A 20,233-nucleotide genomic window follows, 5' to 3' on the forward strand; every position below is an offset into this window, starting at 1 on the left:
AATAAAAGTCAGTTTTTCAATGAGGTGAGGTTGTAAGATTCACTTTGTTGCCACAGATGCAACAGCCACTCCGATACAACAGTTCAGATCAGGAAAAAAAAAAAGAAAGTTTTATCGCTGATTTTCCACTCCAATTTCTTGCAATTATCTATCTTTCACATCTCTGACTTCAACAAGAAATTTCAAGATGAGATGCCACTAGCTATATCTGCATAGGTTGTCATTGTTTTAGCGATGACGACAACGTATACTTTCTGCAAACAAATTTGGAATTCAGTCTCACTTGGTCCAGTTGTAATAGCACATCTATGAAATCTCTCTGCAGGGAATTTTTTGGAAAACTTCCACAGCCACTCATAAAAGTGACCAGGCCAAATGAGACATCTGTTTAAGAATTGTAATTAGACACTTTGATATATATATATATTTGATCTCCTGCTTGATGTTCAATATTCTTGAAGAAATGCCTTGAATGTGTGTAAAGAATTCAACGTGTTCTGGTCTTACAATAACTTTCTCAAAACATAGTATCTTAAAAATGTGTTCTGAAATTCTTGACACTACCACGTCTTCATGACCTTCACCATTGTTTGTTTTTTTTTTTTCCCCTGTAGGCACTTAATCAATGGACAAAAATGTTTTACACTTGCCAATGAAAAAAATAATAAATAAAAATACAAAATTGAATATGTTGATACAGTCTATATCAAATGGCTAAATTAATGCACAAATTTTAGTAAGTACATTCAGCAATAGCTGGAAAGCTCTTCATGACAATCTGTAAAGAAACCTTGCTAAAATATACTCCTGGATAAAAAGATTTCATTATGGAAGAATGACTTTACTGTGGGTTGTTTTGTTTGTTTGTTTTTGAAAACATCTAAAACAAAATGGTACGATGAAATTTAACAGTGAAAAGTCTCAGTGTAGCTTGGGTTCACATGAAGTAGGCACAATTACATGTCTACCCCTAGACCCTTTTCCTAGTTACCTGCTACATTCACATTAGCTCACTTAGTATACTAGTATGTTTTTATATTGTAGCTTGTTAAGACACTGCAATAACAAAGTATAGTCTAGACACTTAACTCCATGAATATGAAGAAAGACTTAAATTATTTGCTTTCATTACAAACCTTATGAAAAAGAAGCATAACAAGAAAGAAAATTCTTATGATTGTAACTCATTTATAATACAACTTGTCAATTTGGCCTCAATATTTTAACTGGTTTGATATATCTCATGATATATTGGGATATATCAAATATCAAATTGCATTTGATATATCATTGTCTTCTTCCATAAAACTGAATGTAGGAAATGTAGTACAATTGTAGGGTAATTTATTTCAAATTTGATAGCAATGAAACTAACCATGTATTGCACCAACAAGCACAGAGGAGTGAAATGTATGCTTACTGGAGAAGTTTCACTTCTCATAATTAGTTTTTATGGAGGAATGAAGTTTAGAATCTGAAGAATTAGAAAAAATCCATTGGATCCACAGCATTTCAGTGTTATATTTTTTCAAATTCATCCCTCTTTGTATTAAAAACATATTTGGGGAAATATGGAATATTCTCTCCTCATGTCATTGTATGTATTCCTTTCAATAAAACCTAAAAACATATTGACTTCTAGTGGAACGTAACAGTTATTTTCTCTGTAAATTACACTAATCAATTTCAAAATCTTAAAGCCTGTAGGTGCCTCCTAGTGTAGGCTGTATAATTATTTGGAACTCTTATAAAGATGGTAAATTCTTTGCAGTTCTGTTAATATCATGCACATGAGTTGCAAAAACAATGATAATTCTGCATGAGCTTACAGAACTGATTCAAATATATTTTCAACTTAGTGTACCCCAACTAATCTTTCCTAGTTAGGGCTTTTGAGATGCAATGTATAGCAAACTCTGGCCTGTTTTTTTTTTTTTTTCCCCCATTCAGACTGCTCTAGAATAACCTAATAATTTTCCTTCCTCAGGCTTTAATGACAGAAAAGGGACCGTAGCAAGACTATTTCATCTCCATCACATAGTTAAAGTAAAGCAGGAATCACACTTATGAATAGCTCAACCGTTCAATCACTTTTTAAAATGAGTAATTATAGTAGTATCATGAAAAACTCAAATATATTAATGAATAAAAGGTTTTGTTCCCCTAATTTTAAAACAAAATATATCTCATTGCATTTTAACAAGTGCAAAGATTATTATCAGTATAGAGGGAAATAACAACAAAATAAAGTGGAAAATTGTAACAATCAAGCATGGAATTTAATTATTACACTTTAAGAGGAACAAAAAATACCCGAAACTGGATTAAAATACACTGTATTCTACACCAAATATTCACGTAAACCTTGAAAGAAAGAAATATGAACATCTATTCTTTCTTGAAAACAATTTCCCAAAGACTCTATGGAAACGTGGCATGTATCATGATGACATATGGTCAATTTTACACAAGGAAGACAGGTTATGCTTTACATCAGTGCCTCAAGGAATGCAGACTACTAATACTGCTATTACCAAGCAATTTAAATCATAGTATAATTATACAGACAGATGGATTGCAAACCCTTTTAGTTTCTTTTCAGCATTTAAATTGGAGAGAAAGATAACCTGAGACCTTTTCAGTTATAAAATGCCTAAGAACTACTGCATGAAGTTGACAAAATCTCCCAACTAAGCTTACTGCAGACAGCTTATGGAAATCAAAATACCTTAGTTTAATCTGGGTACAAGGCAGTGTAACTTTCATGAAGTAATTAATACATGTTCAGAAAATTAGGAAAACAAAATGTAAGCATAACGACATAGCTTCAGCTTTGCAGCTGCTTTTTTGCACATGTGCAAGTTTTATTTTCAAACAGTCCAAACAGTTTTATTTTCAAACAGTCTATTTTCCCTAGAACTTTCTGTTTACTTTCTATAATTTTTAACACACTCCTCCAGAGTGGCTGGGGACTACATTCTTGAAAATAATCACAGAGCAGAGGGTTAGAGACCGAAAGAGGAAAAAACAACCCTTTAATTGTTCCTGAGCAGTACAAAGGACTTTCATTAAAATCTGACAAAGAGTTGTTATACAAACACAAATAGATTCAGTAACACTGGCAAGAAACAGCGGCATAACCTTATTACTTCTTTCTTTTTCCTTTTGTGAGTTCGTTTACTATCTAGGTTTCCTTTTTTTTTTTTCTTATTTTTTTTTTTGGTAAGTATCTTCATTTTGCAACATAATTGTTAAACTATAAATCCATAAATCCAATATTGGTTTATTTTGACTTGATCTTCCTTAAGGAAGTTTAAGAGTGTGATTGCTCTGGCTATCTGCCTGGCTTTTGCTAGAGATCAGTTCTTAATGTCAGTAGAATTTGATTCTTAATCTCAACTGATTTGAAAGAAAGAAATTGCAGAAATTTAAGTTCCTTGAGCCTCTGTGTTCAGTTCTTTGGTGTTTACCTTTAACTTTACTATCTTTTTTATCTGTTCGATCAAAACTATGACCACAGTTCCATTATTTTTAAAAACATATGATTATTAGTAGTCATTAGTTATAAAAATTTAATTAAAACACTGTAGCTATAGTCAAATACAGTGATGTCACACTATGCCTACAGCACGCTATCAGCAGCATACTATAAAACACTATATTGATAAACTACAGTGCAATTGGATATATTCAAGATGTTCCTGAGAAGACTAGCTCTAACCAGTGCAGACCACTTTTTCACCACCTTGCCTGAGGGCCAAAAATCTGTGCTGAAGATCTCAAGCAACGTACTTAAAGCCAGAGGCCAAGTTCTCTTTGCAGCAACGTCCCAACATTGGCCCACAGCATGGCACCAGCTCAGAATGCTGTAGGGTGGTTTTTTTGCTGTGATGTCAGGAAAAGAAGTGAAGAATTGGAAGAAGATGGTATGCCCTTGGGTCCCTGTGCCAACATGGGATAAGGATTATTCCCCAGAAACGCATTCCTTAATATTGATATACCCAAATCAGATAGCAAAATCCGTAAGTAAATGGGATTTCAGTGCTTTTCTTCAATGAAAACCATGTGTGTGTAAGTGCAAACACATAAATGAACTCTAGAGAGAGCCTGTGAACGAATCACCTCAGGGCTGTCACAACATGCAGAAAAGTTGATTTGTGTTGTTGTTGAACTACAGATAAATGACTGACTAGAACTGCAATGGAAATGAACTCCAGTGTTGTCTCCATGGAAACATACTTGCATGAATAAAATAAACAGGAAAATCTGTGTTGAACATGTTTCAAAAACTACTCACAACCCTTGTGGGAAAGAAAAAAGAATGAGAATTGCATCAATTAGAAAAAACAAACAAACAAACTTGTGCTGTGAGTTGTGATATGATACAATAAGATTTACAAGTCACGATGCCTGCAAAAGAACGACTGTCATACTGGATCTTAACAATAACTCAAAATTTTTGCAAAAATGAAGCATTTACCTACTATTCACCTATCCTAAAACCTATTCTTAAAATCAGTGGGAATATTCACTGATATCAACAGATCTGAAGTTATGTCACCCCCATTTGTAATCACTGCATCCACAAACAAGAAAGTTACATGTTCAGAAAATCACAGGCTTCATCTGAATGTAAAACCTATTTTAAAAGCTGTATTAGAAATTACACCTTACACACAAAAAATGATAGTATGTCATTATGTTATTAGGCAATCTTAACTAAGACAATTTGAGTTTATCATGTTACAGGCAATATCAATAACAGTATGTACGGTTCAGCTTCACCTATATTTTCCAAAATAAAATTTGCAAGCTTTTCAATACTGTCTACAACTAAAACTAATCAGGAAAAGACTTCTGCAGATACTGCTTCTTATGTACTGTGAAGTTGCCACAGTGTCCCAATATGACAAGAAGGAAAGGCCATATCCAAGTTTTATCTCCTTCTTCATAATGGTAAGGAGTGGAGTGATCAGTCCGACTACAACAGACCAAACACTGACAGAGAGAAATACAGGCCAAGGTAGAATTAACATGTATAAAGGAAAAAAGCAGGGACACTCAGGAAAGCAGTAAGTGAGCATAACTGCAGTTGAGCAAGATCCAGCTTGGAAAAACAGACTGAAAAAAATTAAGTTTTGGTAAGCTATAGGAAGTTACCTGTAACCAGAAAAAGTATAAAGGAAAACATGACTACAAACTTTGTCTTTGAGAAACAGGCTGACCTGTTCATACCTTGCTCCAGGAATTCCTGCATTCTATGGTCCAAGCATCCTTTCCTTGCATCGTAATACTCTCTTCCTTCCTTCACAGCACATACAAGACACTCAGAGGTCCTCCTGTTGTCCTCCATAACCCCGGAACACATCAGCCATTACTCATAACTTGTATTTCCTATTATTCTGAGCCTTCAGTTTCTCATGCATGCAAATAAATTGCCTCACTGGTATCAAGCATCCTTAAGATACATCCACGCTGCTGTTTAAAATTTGATCACTAGTGCATTTTCGGAACATGTCTTCTAACCACACCTACCTACTATGCTTCAGTTTCCTTTGCAAAAAACATTGGAGCATACAGACTCACTTAGGATGAAACTAAACCAGAAAATGTTTGAGAACAGCATTAAGGCCCTTCAAGTGCTGCTACCAGGTATAAAGGCCACGCTGGTCTGAAGTAAAACTGGAATGCAGGTGGTTGAGATGTTAGCTCCAGATGTCTGGCTAATCTTAATAAGGAGCTATTAAGATTTTGAAACCTATTTAATATAACAACTTTAACACTTCTGTTTCACTGTGCCATGTGGCTGAAGAGCTTCAAAAATTACAAGAAGGAATTGGAAAAGAGAGTCTTTCTTAAATCCTGTTTCTTAAAAGGCAGGGTAAAAATTCTGAGGTTAGTTATTTTTGACAGGGTTGTAATAACAGAGCAGCCTGGCCTTTCCATTGTAACCCAAAGTTCCTGAGCTCAGGCTACTCCTTTCCCTCCTGTTGATGGCAGGTGTGAGGATGGTCATCAACACTGGGTAATCAAATGCAGCTGGCTGTGCTGCTAGTTACCGCCTCATCATGCGGTGTTCATTAAGCATATAAGCTTGATCCATCACAGTGGCTTGGGTGGAATTTTAACCTTGGTGTGTGTCTGAAAGGATTGAGCAAACAGTCCTTTCAGGATTAGAATTTTAAATAGCTTTGAAAGCATCTAAATACTCAAGCTACAGTGATAAAGAGATAATGAAAAGCATGTATAATAGAACTATAAATAATACCTGACTTACCTTATGGACTAAACTTAAATGAATTGTTATAAGAATATTAAGTTCCTTTGATAGCTTTAAAACAGATTTGGAAATGAATTACTAGCCAAACTTATTTTAATTTCAAATGCACCTCCCAAATACTCTAACAAGTATTTAAAACCAAGAGAGCCACAGTAAGCTTTTCAACAGCACTAGAGTGATTTGGAAGCTTAAAGTAACTAATTATACTTTAAAAAAATGATTCCTGTCTATAACTATTTTAGCATAAATCCACCTATTTTAGTATCACAAACTGAACACATGTAAACACATCTGAAATGCATGTGGGGGAAAAAAAAAAAAAAGCTAAGAAAGCATTTACAACGAAATTGAGAACAGTTCAGTATTAAAGACAGATACAGCCTCTCCATGTTCTCTCTGGCCAGAAAATCCTTTATGCTATTTGGAAGTATATTCTAGAACACGTGGTATTACATGCCAAAGAAAGATCGTAAGACTCAGGAGGGAGAGTGTAAAGATGACGGAGCCAGGCTTTCTTCAGTGGTGCCCAGTGGCAGGACAAGAGGCAGTGGGCACAAACTGGAACACAGGAGGCTCCCTCTGAACATCAGAAAACACTTTTTTCCTGCGTGTGTGGCTGAGCACTGGCACAAGTTGCCCAGTGAGGCTGTGGAGTCTCCCTGCTTGGAGATCTCGAAAAGCTGCCTGGATGTGGTCCTGAGCCACCTACAACAGGGAGGTTGGACCAGACGACTTCCAGAGGTCCCTTCCAACCTCAACCATTCCTTGGTTCTGTGACTCAGCAAGGGAAGCATTTCTAATTGAGAAAGATAAGACCTAAATATATCTTAGTTCTTTGTGACTAAAGCAGATATTTGTCTAGAAGTTTGTATTTAGAGAAAACATTCAACTGCATAAGGAAATATATTGGTTTAAGTATTTTCCTCAGCTCAACTAAAAATACTTTAGAATACTACCTAAATATTGTGAGATATTCCTAACTCCAATAAATGAATACCGAATATAAATATCCACCAATACTTCAAATAAATTTGTTCACATTAATACTTGCAGATGATGGATACATATTTTAAAAGTTTCTGGCAACAGGTTATTATCCAGCTGGGCTTTGAATTACCTCATTATTATTATTATTGTTTGCTGTTTATCCTTGGAGCTAAGGGACTTGTCTATTCTTCAAAATAACTTTTAAATCAGAACCTCATTAATCATTACAAAATACAGTATTCTGTTAAAAAGAAAGGCAAAAGAAACTCTTGACTGAAGGGATTACTACAGGCAAAAATCTGAACAATTGAGCAAATCTCAGGTTTGCTTTGTATGTAGATCAAATAATCTTCTAACATGATCTATGTTCCTAACAGTATAGGATTATGAAGTTGTATAGGCAAGTAACTGTGATATAAGCAACAATCTGTGAACTGTATCAGGACCCTTCGTCTCCTTTCTTTTTTGTGTGTTTTCTTCTGGCATTTAGATCATCTCTTGGATGTTTCTGAATTAAGACTTTTAAATGTACTAAAAAACTTCTTTATGTGGAACTGTTAAATATATAATAATAATATATGTTTGGTTTTGTTTGTTTTGTTTTTTTGTTTTTTGTACTAAGTAGCAATTGGTTTAATATCCTGTGATTTTCACCATGCAGAATTTTTATCTTACCTAAGCACTGAATACATATGTATATACAATGCATCCGTACTATTTTCTGCTCCAAACTGCAGTTTATTAGAATTTTGCACGGTATTATCTCCGACACTACAATAAAAGTGCATTGTGAACCTTTCTATTCTATATTTCAGGTAACTAAATAACATGTGACATTGCAGAGTCAGACCTAACATGAAGACATATGAGCTAGCTTTAAACTTCCAATACAGTGAGCAGTTTAGTTTGTGGCACAAAAAATAATCAGGGTGATTTACTTTCCTGACACTACAATTCATGCCCAACTAACCAAGCTGTGTGAAAATAGCACTGTAGTTGTGGATATTTTTTCTGGCCTCTCTGTACTTCTTGAATTTCATCCAGATATCTTCTGAATATAGCTCCCTGGGCTAACTAAGGGTACCTTAGAAGCACACTCTTTGACCAACAAAGTAGGGATTGAATTGCAGTCTGAATCTCAAGATGGGTGGTGCTGCCTAAACAGTAAATGTTATGTGTTGAATCATGAATTGTAAAATGGTGTCCTCCCTCTAAACACCACACAGGGTATACGTTCTTCCTGAGAATAAGCAGGAAAACTCTGCAGTTGCTTGGTCACTGGAGGATGGATATTATTCAGACCTCGTAACTCTTGGTCATACTATAACCAACATTGCCAACTGGCACAGTGAGAGGCAAATACTGCTAGCAGCAGGTGTACAACCAGAACTGGAACACTGCTAGCAAACTTCTCTCTGCCTACAGTAGTCACACTGGAATTTTAAATGCATATGGTCCCAAAGGCATAACTTTGAGTATAGATAACAGAACACATGAAGGAGGCCACAAGTGGAAAAAAGCTAAGAATTAACATGCGAATGACAATAATCTTCTTTTTTTTCTTCCTTTTTATTAATGGGAAGAGCATCAAGACTATTAAAGAAGTTTAAATACAAAGGGAAGGTATTTCTTACAAGAGCTTTAAGTCATAGAGAAAAATGTGTTTTTGAATATTAATAAAAGAAGATGTTAGAAGGCTTACATAGTTGGAATATAAATCAAGATGTTAATATATCTAACTATATTTGAATATATAGATCAATGTATCTATACAGCAGTATATAAGGTGTAGTAAAGAGTGTGTCAAGAACAGCAAACTTCTAATACATGAAATCAAACAAGTACACTGAAAAAAAAAAAAGTTACCAGGATATTATGTGGTTTATACAATTAAGTAAATGTTTTATTGCCTGTCGCATTCGGAATAACTACATTATGGACATATTTATATTCATAACTTTTAATAACGGATTGAGAATAGCTTTCTTATTCAATTTTGTGGGCAAGAGCAGTCAAAGATGTAAGAGACAGCATGAATCAGTGGCACTTTCACAATATGAATCCTACTCATTGCAGTTATTATAAATCAAATTAAGGCTGTGTGTAAATCTTATGGAAACTTAAAAATGGTCCCCTAGAACAAGCAAGTTTCTGTTCAATTTCAAAGTAACAGAGTGTACAGTTCAATCTGATGAAGTTCCAGTGTGAAACATACTGCTTTAATCCCCTAAGCTTTTTTGGACCAAGATATAAGGAGAAGACTTTAAAAACAAAACCAAAAAGCATCTAAAACCACTACAGAGAAATGAACCACGCAAGACAAGCTTAAACTGGACATGTTTTTTACAGGCAAAAGAAAGTCCAGTTACTTCTTGCATTGCATTCTGTCTTCTCCCATCCTCACTCAGTGTGATAAGTCTCTCCTTTAGCACTCCCTGTAACTTCCTCTCTGCCTCTCTGCTTCAGTGTCTCTCCTCTCCTTCCCTGTCTGTGCCTCTTCAAACAACATGAGTGTTCCATGTCCCTCAGCTGTTCTGGTGCCAAATCCTGTGGCAGTCATTAGTTACATGAGAGTTTACTAGTCAATATTATGCACGTGCTGATTGACAGAAAAAAGAAGAAAAATGACAGTTTAGATATTCTTTCTTATCGGACCTGAAACATACTCATGCCTTTAAACAAGATGTTTCATCTAAGATCATCTAGCAGAATAGTCTCCTCACTAGCTGCATTGGTTTGGGCAGATATGTTTTTCTTCATAGCTCATACAATGCTATGTTTTGAATTTGTGAGGAAAACAGTGTTGATAACACACTGATGCTTTATGTTTTTGCTGGGCAGAGTTTACACAGTCAGGGACTTTTCTGTTTTTCACACTGCCCCATCTGCAAATAGGCTGAGGGGGCACCAGGAGTTAAGAAAAACACAGCTAGGAGGGCTGGCCCCAACTGACCAATGGGATATTCCATACCACAGGAAAAAGGAGGAAGAAAGGCAGAACATACCACAGAAAGGAGGAAGAAGGGAGGACATTTGGAGGCATTGCATTTGTCTTCCCAAGAAACTGTTCTGCATGATGAAGCCCTGCGTTCCTGGAAATGACTAAACATCTGTGGGCCAATCAGAAGAAATGAATGAATTCCCTATTTTGTTTTTCTTGCACAAACAGCTTTCACTTTACCCATTAAACTGTCTTTATCTCAACCTATGTGTTTTCTCACTTTTACCTTTCTGATTCTCTTCTCCATCTCACTGGGGGATAGCGAGCAAGCAGTTAACGTGGTGCTTAGTTATCCACCTAGGTTAAACCACTGTCTTCGAGTCCTCACTTGAAGAACCATGTGCATGGCACCTGTATGGATGCTCCAATAGTAGGACTTCCCTCAGCAAAATTTTCTTCTGTGTTGATCTGCTGTGTACTGTGTACTAAAGATCCCAAAGGAGACAGTACTGAGACAATTAAAGAAGGGCTAACAAAAACTTCTTGCATAGTAGGTAAGAAAGCAGATTTTATGCATCAATACTTTAAATAATATTTCTGAGCCTTCCCTATTATTTGTCTAACATTATTCAATTTGCCATATTTCTATTCATATAGGACCTAATGCACCAGGTGAGGTTCGGTTTATGCTTATGTACCATTTTTGCCAACAGAAACAATACCACCTATATCACAATGATTGTTTAGCACGTCTGGCTTCCTAGTTGCAACGTGGCCTCATAAACGAATTTAGTCAGGGAGACTGCGGCAGACTGTAAACTTACTTCCTGCTTCTAGCAGCTCTCTAATGAAAAAGGGGGAAAAGAACAAGAATACATTTAAAATAACACTAAACTATGCTCACGTGCTCTGTAAAAGCTTTTGAAAATATACTGAAGAGTTTTCCGTAAATACTCATATTGCATAGTTAGTATTACATATTTCAATGCATTCAGTATACAGTATTTTCTGGCAGTGTGCTTCCTACAATTTTGATACAGTAATCACATTTTTCCCACTCTCAACAAACACACACATTCCACGCACACACACAAAAAAAAAACTACTTGCAAATTTAACCTGCTTCAAACCAAAGGATTCTAATACTATACATAGTTCTTTCACTCATTTGCACTGTAACTGTTCTGTGCAAGTGATCTACATCAAGCAGAAGATATTTTTTCAATTACTTAGGTAACTTAACAAGATAAATGAAACTTTCATAATTATTCTGATATCAGACTCCTATGAAATGATTGGTTTCATTTGTCAGATACTTCAGCTGAAGAAAAAAGTACTTAAATTATTTTATAATCAATAACAGTTGAGTCAATCCTGCACCAGAGCTGTTGTTTTCAACAGTGACAGATTTTCACTGAGACTCTAAGTCATGATGAAATATGACAAAATAAAAAGATATATCAGTAAAAATACAAAACATAATGAAATATGACAATATGCTGAAGTATGCTAAACACATACATACAACACAACCCATAATTTATTTCAATGTTTTAAATTCCTGGTTCTGTTGGAAGCAGATTCCATTCCTTTAACGGTTAAGCATGTTAGTCTGATTGGAAAGTGTTTTTTTGTTTGTTTGTTTTTGTTTGTTTGTTTGTTTTTTAATCAATATAATAGTATGAGTATTTGTACATTTTTATTTTTATTGATTTTTTTAAATACTCTACCAATACTTGAGCAACTGATAGCTGCTGAAAGAAGCAAAAATGGAATTGATATTTAATATATTGATGTGTATCACTGTTGTGTGAGCAGGATGCAGAAACAGCCCTAGAAGCACTGAAATGAACCAGATGTTCTGTATTTCATATGGTCCTTGTACGCTTCACATAAGGGTTGAGGGTTAACAACTTTAAATTGTTTAAATTAAAGGAATTTAACTTCTCTCTCCTTAAGACTCCACATGTGCTATTTATTCAGTCATGTGATGATGCTGTATTAGGTTATGTTTGCTTGTCTTTCGCTATATTTTATTTTAAATTAGAAAGTCATAGTTGTGGGAGATACAGAGCTGTATTATGCCAGTAAAATACTCATTAAAACAATGTATTTACACTAAAACTGACAGCTCCAAGAAAGCAAAGAAAATTATATGCTACTTTTTTAGAGACAAGGTGGAGTTAGACCTCTCTGACCAAGAGAGAGAGGTAAAGTGAAGGTGAATGTACGCCAGCGACCATATCTGAAAGATCTTTCACCAGCTAATCTCCTAATTAGCTGCATACAGACAGGTCAACTACTGTTCTGCTTTTAAAGAAGCAGTGTCTAGACTTTTCAAACTGCATATACAATCCTGCCTATGAAAAACAGGCAGGCACATCCAATTATACAAGTTGCATATGCACACACAAATCATATGAAAATATAAAGTGCTTTCCATGATTAAAAGTATACACAGAACAGTTGGTCCAGTTTTAAAGTACAGATTCTGCTCTTTTGTCTCTCTTTTAAATAACCCCCAAAAAAATCAAAACAGATGACTAGTTACAAACATCTCACATATTATTTCTCTTCTCAGAACCATCAACTTGTAAATAAGCATAGCCAATATTTATTTAAGATATTATGTAAATACATAGTAAGTTCAAAACAAGAACTTATCAAGAACAAAACAAGATTCCATTTTTTCATCTTAAAGATCAAAAGAATGATGTATTTTGATCTAATAGTATCGAAGACTGGGTCATCTCACATGAAAATCACAATCTCTTAAGAAAAAGGTGCTGCGGTATTATTTCTTTGATTATTCAAGTATCAAACATGCTCTCTGAGAAACTCCTTGAGAAACAGTATAACAGCTCCACACCTAAACTCTGTCATCATTTAACATGAAATGATGAGGAAGTGATAGATAATGAAGAACAACCTGAAGATGCAATCACTCAACATTTAATCTGCATTTCTTCCATTGGCTTGCTTTGGGAAGACCTCCATTCTGCTGGAGGAAGCTCCGGAAAGAGCCAGTTACCTGACCTTATGCACACACACAGCTGTGATGTGTTTCAGCTACAAAATGCAGTGTGACAAGCCAGGCAACAGGAGCTCCCTTTAGAAGATGGGCAGGGTTTAAAAAGACCTGTCGAATTTCTCTGGGAGGGTAATGCACTTTTATTGTTGTTGTTGTTGCCCCTTACTTGATGTATTGGGAGCCACTGTGGACAGGCCATAGAACTTAACTGATACATCACATGCCATAGGAAAGGAAATGTCAGTTCAGGAAAGGCTACACATAGTAGAGCTGTTAACTTTTCCTGCACTTAATCAGTAGGTGATCCCAGCTTCAGAACAGCATCATACAGGTCCAAACCAGTAATTAGGATTCTAACTTAGAAATGAGAAATGTGTGGATTGTTTGTAATGAAACAGCAGTAGTCAAGACTGATATTAACTACTCCTTGTTCCAACTACTGCTTTTTCTACCAAATAACTTGCATCATCATTGCATTACCTAAATACTGCAAAAACGTGGAAATTCTGAAGTTTTTCAATATAGGCGCCAGACAGGGCTTGAAAAAGACAAAGGACTAAGTTCACTGTCTGTATCAAGCATTTTAACTTTTTTTTCAGGCTTAATTCTTGAAACACTTCTAAATCTCTCCAAAAAGCAGACTCCATGATTTAATTCTGACAGATTAGAAATCACAACATATTGCAGCAAACTGGGTCACCAAGGTTAGTGCTAAAAAAACGTGGTTTATTTTATGGAATTGTGTTAATACTGCAAATCTGATTCATTTAAGTCCCTCTCACCCAAAGCTTATTTCTGGTAATAAAATATTTATTTGCAAAATTTAAAGCAAAAAGTATAGATCGTTTTATTTAAACTCATTAATTTCCAAGAAAATCTAATTTTAGGAAGCAAATAGAAAATAAATTATTTGAAGCACTCAGAAATCAAAACAAAGTTGATCTTTCAGCTAATGAAGAAGCAAGAATGTATGGTCAACACAATTTGATTTTATTTCTTATGAACTGCTAGTAAACTAAAAGTAAGTCAACAACTTTCATTATCATGCTTCTTTTGGTTTTGCATAGTAAAATATCTTGCTCGATGGTTAATTTTTAAAATTTGACTATGCACACTGTAGTCTTGATTTCCTTTTGATTGATCTGAATCCTCAAGATACCATGAAAATTCATACAATCATTGCATTGTATGAGCACATTTTGGAAGAGAGGCAGTTTATAAATAATCTTAAATTTATACAGACACATACCTGCATACAGGATGAAACTCATGTAGTCTGTAGCCTAGAGCATGTTAAAAAACACAGCTTTCTCAACCCTGACATCCCTAAAATTCCACTGTTCTCAAATATTTTTGTATGTTTGTTTGATTTATAAACTTCCAAGTTTTTCTTTACCATGACCTTGCCTGTTTTACTTTATGCAGGTTACACGCTGGTGATTTATGGATTTGTGTATGCATGCTTTTCATAATTTTCTTGTTTCAAGTAAGAGCTACAACAGATATCCTTAAACACAAACAATGGATTCTGTAGTATTAGTACTGCTTGTAACCTAGAACTCTGAGGCTGGATGAATAACATGAGCTTGCAGAGATGTTCAAGGCTGGTTGGCACTGAGTTTGAACTTTTGTTCTTAGTTCCCCATTTTAATTGCTCACTATCTTCTCAATATTGTTTGCAGGGAGTTGAAATATTCCACTCCTGACAACAGATAAAAAGCTAATTTACTTTTTAGAGTTTATTTAATCAGTTTCTGTTTGTATGTTTAAAACTAGACTTAAACTGAGAATCATAGAATCATTGAATCATTAAGGTTGGAAAAGACCTCCAAGATCATCTGGTCCAACCATCACCCTACTACCAATGTCATCTACCTCTTCTCCTATATTAGAAATTAAATATTATTATTTGTTGTGAGTGGAAGATGGAAGCATATATTGCTTGTTCTGTGAGTCAGGTTGCACACAGTATTCACAAACGGGAAACAAAATAATGTGGACAAAGCTTCCTTAATGAGCCACAGACTTGAACACAAAGAATGTTTCTAACTCAGCTAAAAAACAAGTTTGCTCTTAAACTGGGTTATGAAAATATGTTAGTCATATTAACTGCCTTTTTCTTCCTCCCTTCCAGATTTTTAATGGTCTGAAGTCTTTACTGGAAACCAGGTGACAGACATCATCAGAACTGTCAGACACTATTATTATACTGAATTCTTCATTAGAATCTTTATGCAGCAGGCTGTCAATTGTAGAGAGTTATGACAGATACCCCTACAAACCATTAAATCCAGGATGTCTTTGGCCATAAAGCAGAAATTAGGATTTCTATTTTCTACTCGATTTCCTAAAAACAAATATATTTAGGAGGAAAGGAATGTTTAAGAAAGCAAACTCTATGAATGAACTTGTGAAATGAATAAATAATAATGCTTAAAACCTGTCTGTAAGGAAACAGAAGCAAAGACTTAAGCAACCTTTGTCATAGCTAGAAATACTCTGTCCTGAGTTTCTAGTCATCAGGTCTGAGCAGCCTATTCAAATAATCACATATTATCAGCTCAGCAATAAAAATATGACACAACAGTGATTTGACACCGATAGAGAATTTCACTGACAGAAAGAAATTTTATCTCAGTCATTTTCTTTCATTCTTTCAGTCTTTTCTTCCCAGTTACTTATGATGCTGATTGGGTTTTTCATTCTGCTTTGTTTTGCTTTTCAGAGCAGAAGGAGAAGAATCCATCAATTCTTCTGTCTCCACTAAGAGACAATCCAAGGAGAGTCAGAAATGAAGTTTTTGTTTTAAAGCAATGGTAATCCCAGGATTTACTTTTCTTAAAAGAATTTGTGCAAACTCCTATCATGTTGTACCAGGTAGAATATTACTTATTAGACTAAAAAAGGCTAATTTTATTCCTTTCAGAATTAAAAAGGCTACATTTTTCATTTTAATCTAAGATATTTTTCCTTCTTTCCTTCCTGTCCCCCTCCCAATCCTACACATTTATTCAACATAGCTTTACCAGGTGTAGTAGATAAAAGGAGAAAAATGTGAGGTATTCTAGGCTACTAAGCAAGCACTTATGCTGCAAAAGGACTATTAGAAGTTTATCGCTCAAATATAATGGCAAACTGCAATTGTGAAGAGGAAAACTTTATTAAAATTTTGGCAGAGAAAGTTCACCTGAAAAAGAATGTAAGTAATGGAACTCAGTTACCAGTGATGTGTACAGTACCTGATAAAACATATGCATCTACAGAAATAGATGTATATACAGATGCATATAGATGGACATAAAAATACATACATCTATATATCTAACTGTATGTGCACATATTTTTCACAAAATTATGTTATTTGTGCAACTGTTGGTACCAAATGATGCATGTCATCTAGATTTACTAGACTTTAAATACATACTCTCTAGTACAGTATTCCTAAGCCACTTTTTTCATCTTTCCATTTTCTAATTTCCATCCCTTTCAGGTGGAAATCGCTTCAGTAAAATAGATAATTGCTTCTGCTTTGCAATGTCAAACAGTTTGCCTCAGGTTATGGCAGTCTCTAAAATTAAGATGGGAAAAAAAATTCTCATTATCTTCCTCTTTCAAGCATTCTTTCATCTCACCCTCTTCAATAGTGTCCAGAGTTGTACTTTTCCCATTGTTTATTCTTTTCTACTGTTATTTTGTATTTAGTTACAATTTTACTTTCTGTCTCCTCTATAATCCTTCACCTTCAGCCTCAGTTTTGAATGTCAAAATTTTACAATGGCTAAAGAGGAAACTTAGAATATGTGGCAGTCCAATTGCTCAGTCCACAGCATTTTCAACACCAGTCATAAGTCTATTTTTGTCTGTTTTCTCCTCCAAAAAGCCACTTGGGAAAAGTTCTGCTATATCTCAAAATGGAAAACGAAGGACTGTTTGAGACTACTAAATATACATATTTCTGAGATTTCAATATATGTATATATATATGTATCTTGAAATACGTATATGTGTGTGTGTGTATATATATATCTTGAAATCTCAAAAAGTATTAAGATAATGCTATCACTTATTTCCATACTTTTTCCATAGTCTTGCCTTGACTTTCAGTCCTTATTTGGCAATAAAGTTCTAAAATTGTAGCCTGCTTATGAAAGAAGACAAAGTACAGACTGACAAATAGTAGAGAATGACAGCTATGGTAGCTCTTGCTGCTGGGCTATCAAATTTTGAAAGCATCAGTGAAGTAACAAATCCTTCTGAGTCTCCTTTCATTGTTACCATTAAATTATACTTGTATGTCAGAAGGACTGGAGAACAGTTTTCAGCCTTTTGCTCAAGGAGAGCTCTCTTCTAGATTGATGTGTAAATTTTAAGCCCCTTTCAACTGGATAGAATTGCACGACTAGGATCTTTTGCTGAATACATATGATTTTTTTCCTTCAGTTTAATCTAACAACAAAATCTAAATCCAGATTTTGAAAACCACACACACACTATGTAAAAGCAGATACATACACAGATTCATATTTGTGAATCAGTGTGATACTTAATGCAAATAACCAAATCAATAAGTTATCCAGTAAAATTTTCAAACAGGTTGTAAGTACATGCTTTTCAACCCCCCTTCCTTTTGCCCATTCTTTCTTTTGACATCACTTACGAAGATTGGGTTTTTGGTTCAGTCTGAATGCCTTCATAAAAGCTGAAGAGAGGCCAACATTCCTGGAACTGGCTCATAAGACTTTTCTAATTTTTCTACTTGAGAAATCCACAAGCATTTTGCTTTTGTTAACATTTTGGTTAATCAAATTATTATTTCTGTAAAAATGTTGTCACTGCAATGAATTACAAATTACAACAGCTTTTAACTATTTGATTACTGGAAATATACAATGTAAAATATTACCATTTTAATTTTCTACTCTCCTGGCACATTTATACAGCAGAACTCAGCTCATATGATTATCATTCGATATTTTTTAAATGTGCTGTCCAGCTCTTTAAAATAATAGCTGAAATAGTTAGATGAGTCCTATAGCACCTCCTTATTACATTATGCAAAAAGATTCTTTAAGAGAAAATGCATTTAAGAGATTTTAACCTTTTTTTTTTGCAATTAATTAAGTCATAAATTCAGATACATGCAGCCAATAAAGGCATTTGAGTCAAAATTAGACTTGTAACTATTTGTAGACTACCAGTCAGCTTTAACCCATAAATAAATGAAAAAAATAAAATAAAAAGATAATGATATTAACCTTAGATAGCAATTATTCAAGTACTTTTGTACAACCAGGAAGTGAATTGATTTTAAAATATATGACAGCACAGTAAAACTCTCAACCTACCACATACAGGCATTGTCATTTTAATTTTCTTTAGTATGATTTCTCTTTGGTGATGTGACTTAAAATATCTGAAAGAAATAATTTCTCAGTTGTTTACATAGATGTCACTGTATTTAATTTATTATTTACACTAAGCAGAAGTAATGAGGCGATGAAACATTTATGTTTCAGTAGGCTTTCTGATTAGCCAAAGAAGTTCATTAAGTCATTTCAAAGGATTTTTTTCAAAGTACTAGAGGCAATTACATTATGTTGTAAATTATTAACCTGTGGTTAATTGTTTTCTTACAAATAAAAAAAAATGAAGTGTATAGCTATATAGTCTGTGTTTAGTCTATATTTATAGATATGCACATACAGTGAATACTTAGTGTGTGTTTAGGCACTGTATTTATATAGTCCATATAGTGTATAATTATGTGTCTATAAAGTATATACTCAGAATTTGTGAATAACGTATAACCATTAAAGCATCAAATAAATTTAGTCTTTTAAAATAGAAATAAAATGTAATGTACTCATTTGTATTTAAAACAGAAACACCACTTGTATTCCATATTCCCCAAAAGCTCCTTGTATCTGCAAATTCTTTTATAGATGTAATGACTTCTCTATAAAAAATAGAAAGTACCCGAGCTCCTGTATTTCTTCCCAATAACTGTGATACTAATGAAGACACACATTTCTCCACCCCAGACTCCTAAATTACTTAGTGTCTGTTCAGACAAGGCTCATGGAATAATTATACAATTTTTTTTCATCTTTCTTCTGGGAGGTGTGGCTTGATGTCTCCTAACTACACACTTAAATCCATCATCTGAATGCAGATTTATTCCACTTCAAGAATTTTTATATGGTTCTCTTATTTTTAAATACAGTCTTTGTGCTTTAAAAACACACATTAAAAAAAAAATAAGACTAAAGCAAATTCTGACTTCTAATTCAGTACTTTGTATATCCTGTGATTTGTAGTCATACAATTAAGGACACCAGTAAAATTCTGCTTTCCAGTGATTTTCAGAGCATCGTGTTGGAACATACAGGACCATATAGGGTGACCTCAGAAGAAGGGATGCAATTTAATTTCAGATGCAGTCATCTCTGATCTCAATTACCATGTTTGGGATCACAGAAGCTCTAAGTGGTTGAAAGAAAAAGGCTGCATTGGTTCTTCCATTCTGCAGTATAAGAATGCCCAAAAGAGACATATTTTTTAGGAGGCTTTCATTGAATATGTGGAGGTGATTGTAATTTTTTTAAGGTATAGCACACAGCCCAATTTTGTTGATCTGTCACAGAACCAGCAAATCACCTTCCTGAGATCATGGCAGACCTCTGACAAATGCAATCTGGTGATGACAAAGCATGATCCTGCCATACCTTCTTAGAACTATTTTTTTGCCCGATCCTGTTCTTTGAAGTGGTAGAATTACCTCTCCCTAGACTCCCTTAACTGCTACGAGATCCGACTTTAACAGGTACCGTACTTTGTAAAATTGTAATGAGCTTAGAGAAAATGAAACAAAGTCTGTTGAGTCTGGGCCATGCTGATACAGCACCATAAGGCCTTCCCAGCGAAGGCACTCTATTTTATTGGAATCACAATATAAAATACAAGAAGAAAATACTTTTCCAGGAACTGCCTGCCA

The 20,233-nt window shown here is 34.5% G+C and overlaps 1 protein-coding gene and 1 long non-coding RNA gene across 2 annotated transcripts in view; one reads left to right on the forward strand and one right to left on the reverse strand.

Annotated features, from left to right (window-relative positions):
- The window catches only part of LOC308194619, a 70,349-nt gene extending 50,836 nt beyond the window's left edge, over positions 1 to 19,513 (forward strand). Inside the window, exon 2 of the long non-coding RNA XR_013950763.1 lies at positions 1 to 19,513. This exon is cut by the window's left edge and continues 48,021 nt beyond it. This is a non-coding gene — a long non-coding RNA (uncharacterized lncRNA).
- Positions 1 to 20,233, reverse strand: part of LOC308194612 (uncharacterized protein) — a 975,354-nt gene that overhangs the window by 821,775 nt on the left and 133,346 nt on the right. The window lies entirely within an intron of this gene.

This window comes from Anser brachyrhynchus (genome assembly GCF_964034855.1).
Source record: "Anser brachyrhynchus genome assembly, chromosome: 4".
Taxonomy (NCBI): domain Eukaryota; kingdom Metazoa; phylum Chordata; class Aves; order Anseriformes; family Anatidae; genus Anser; species Anser brachyrhynchus.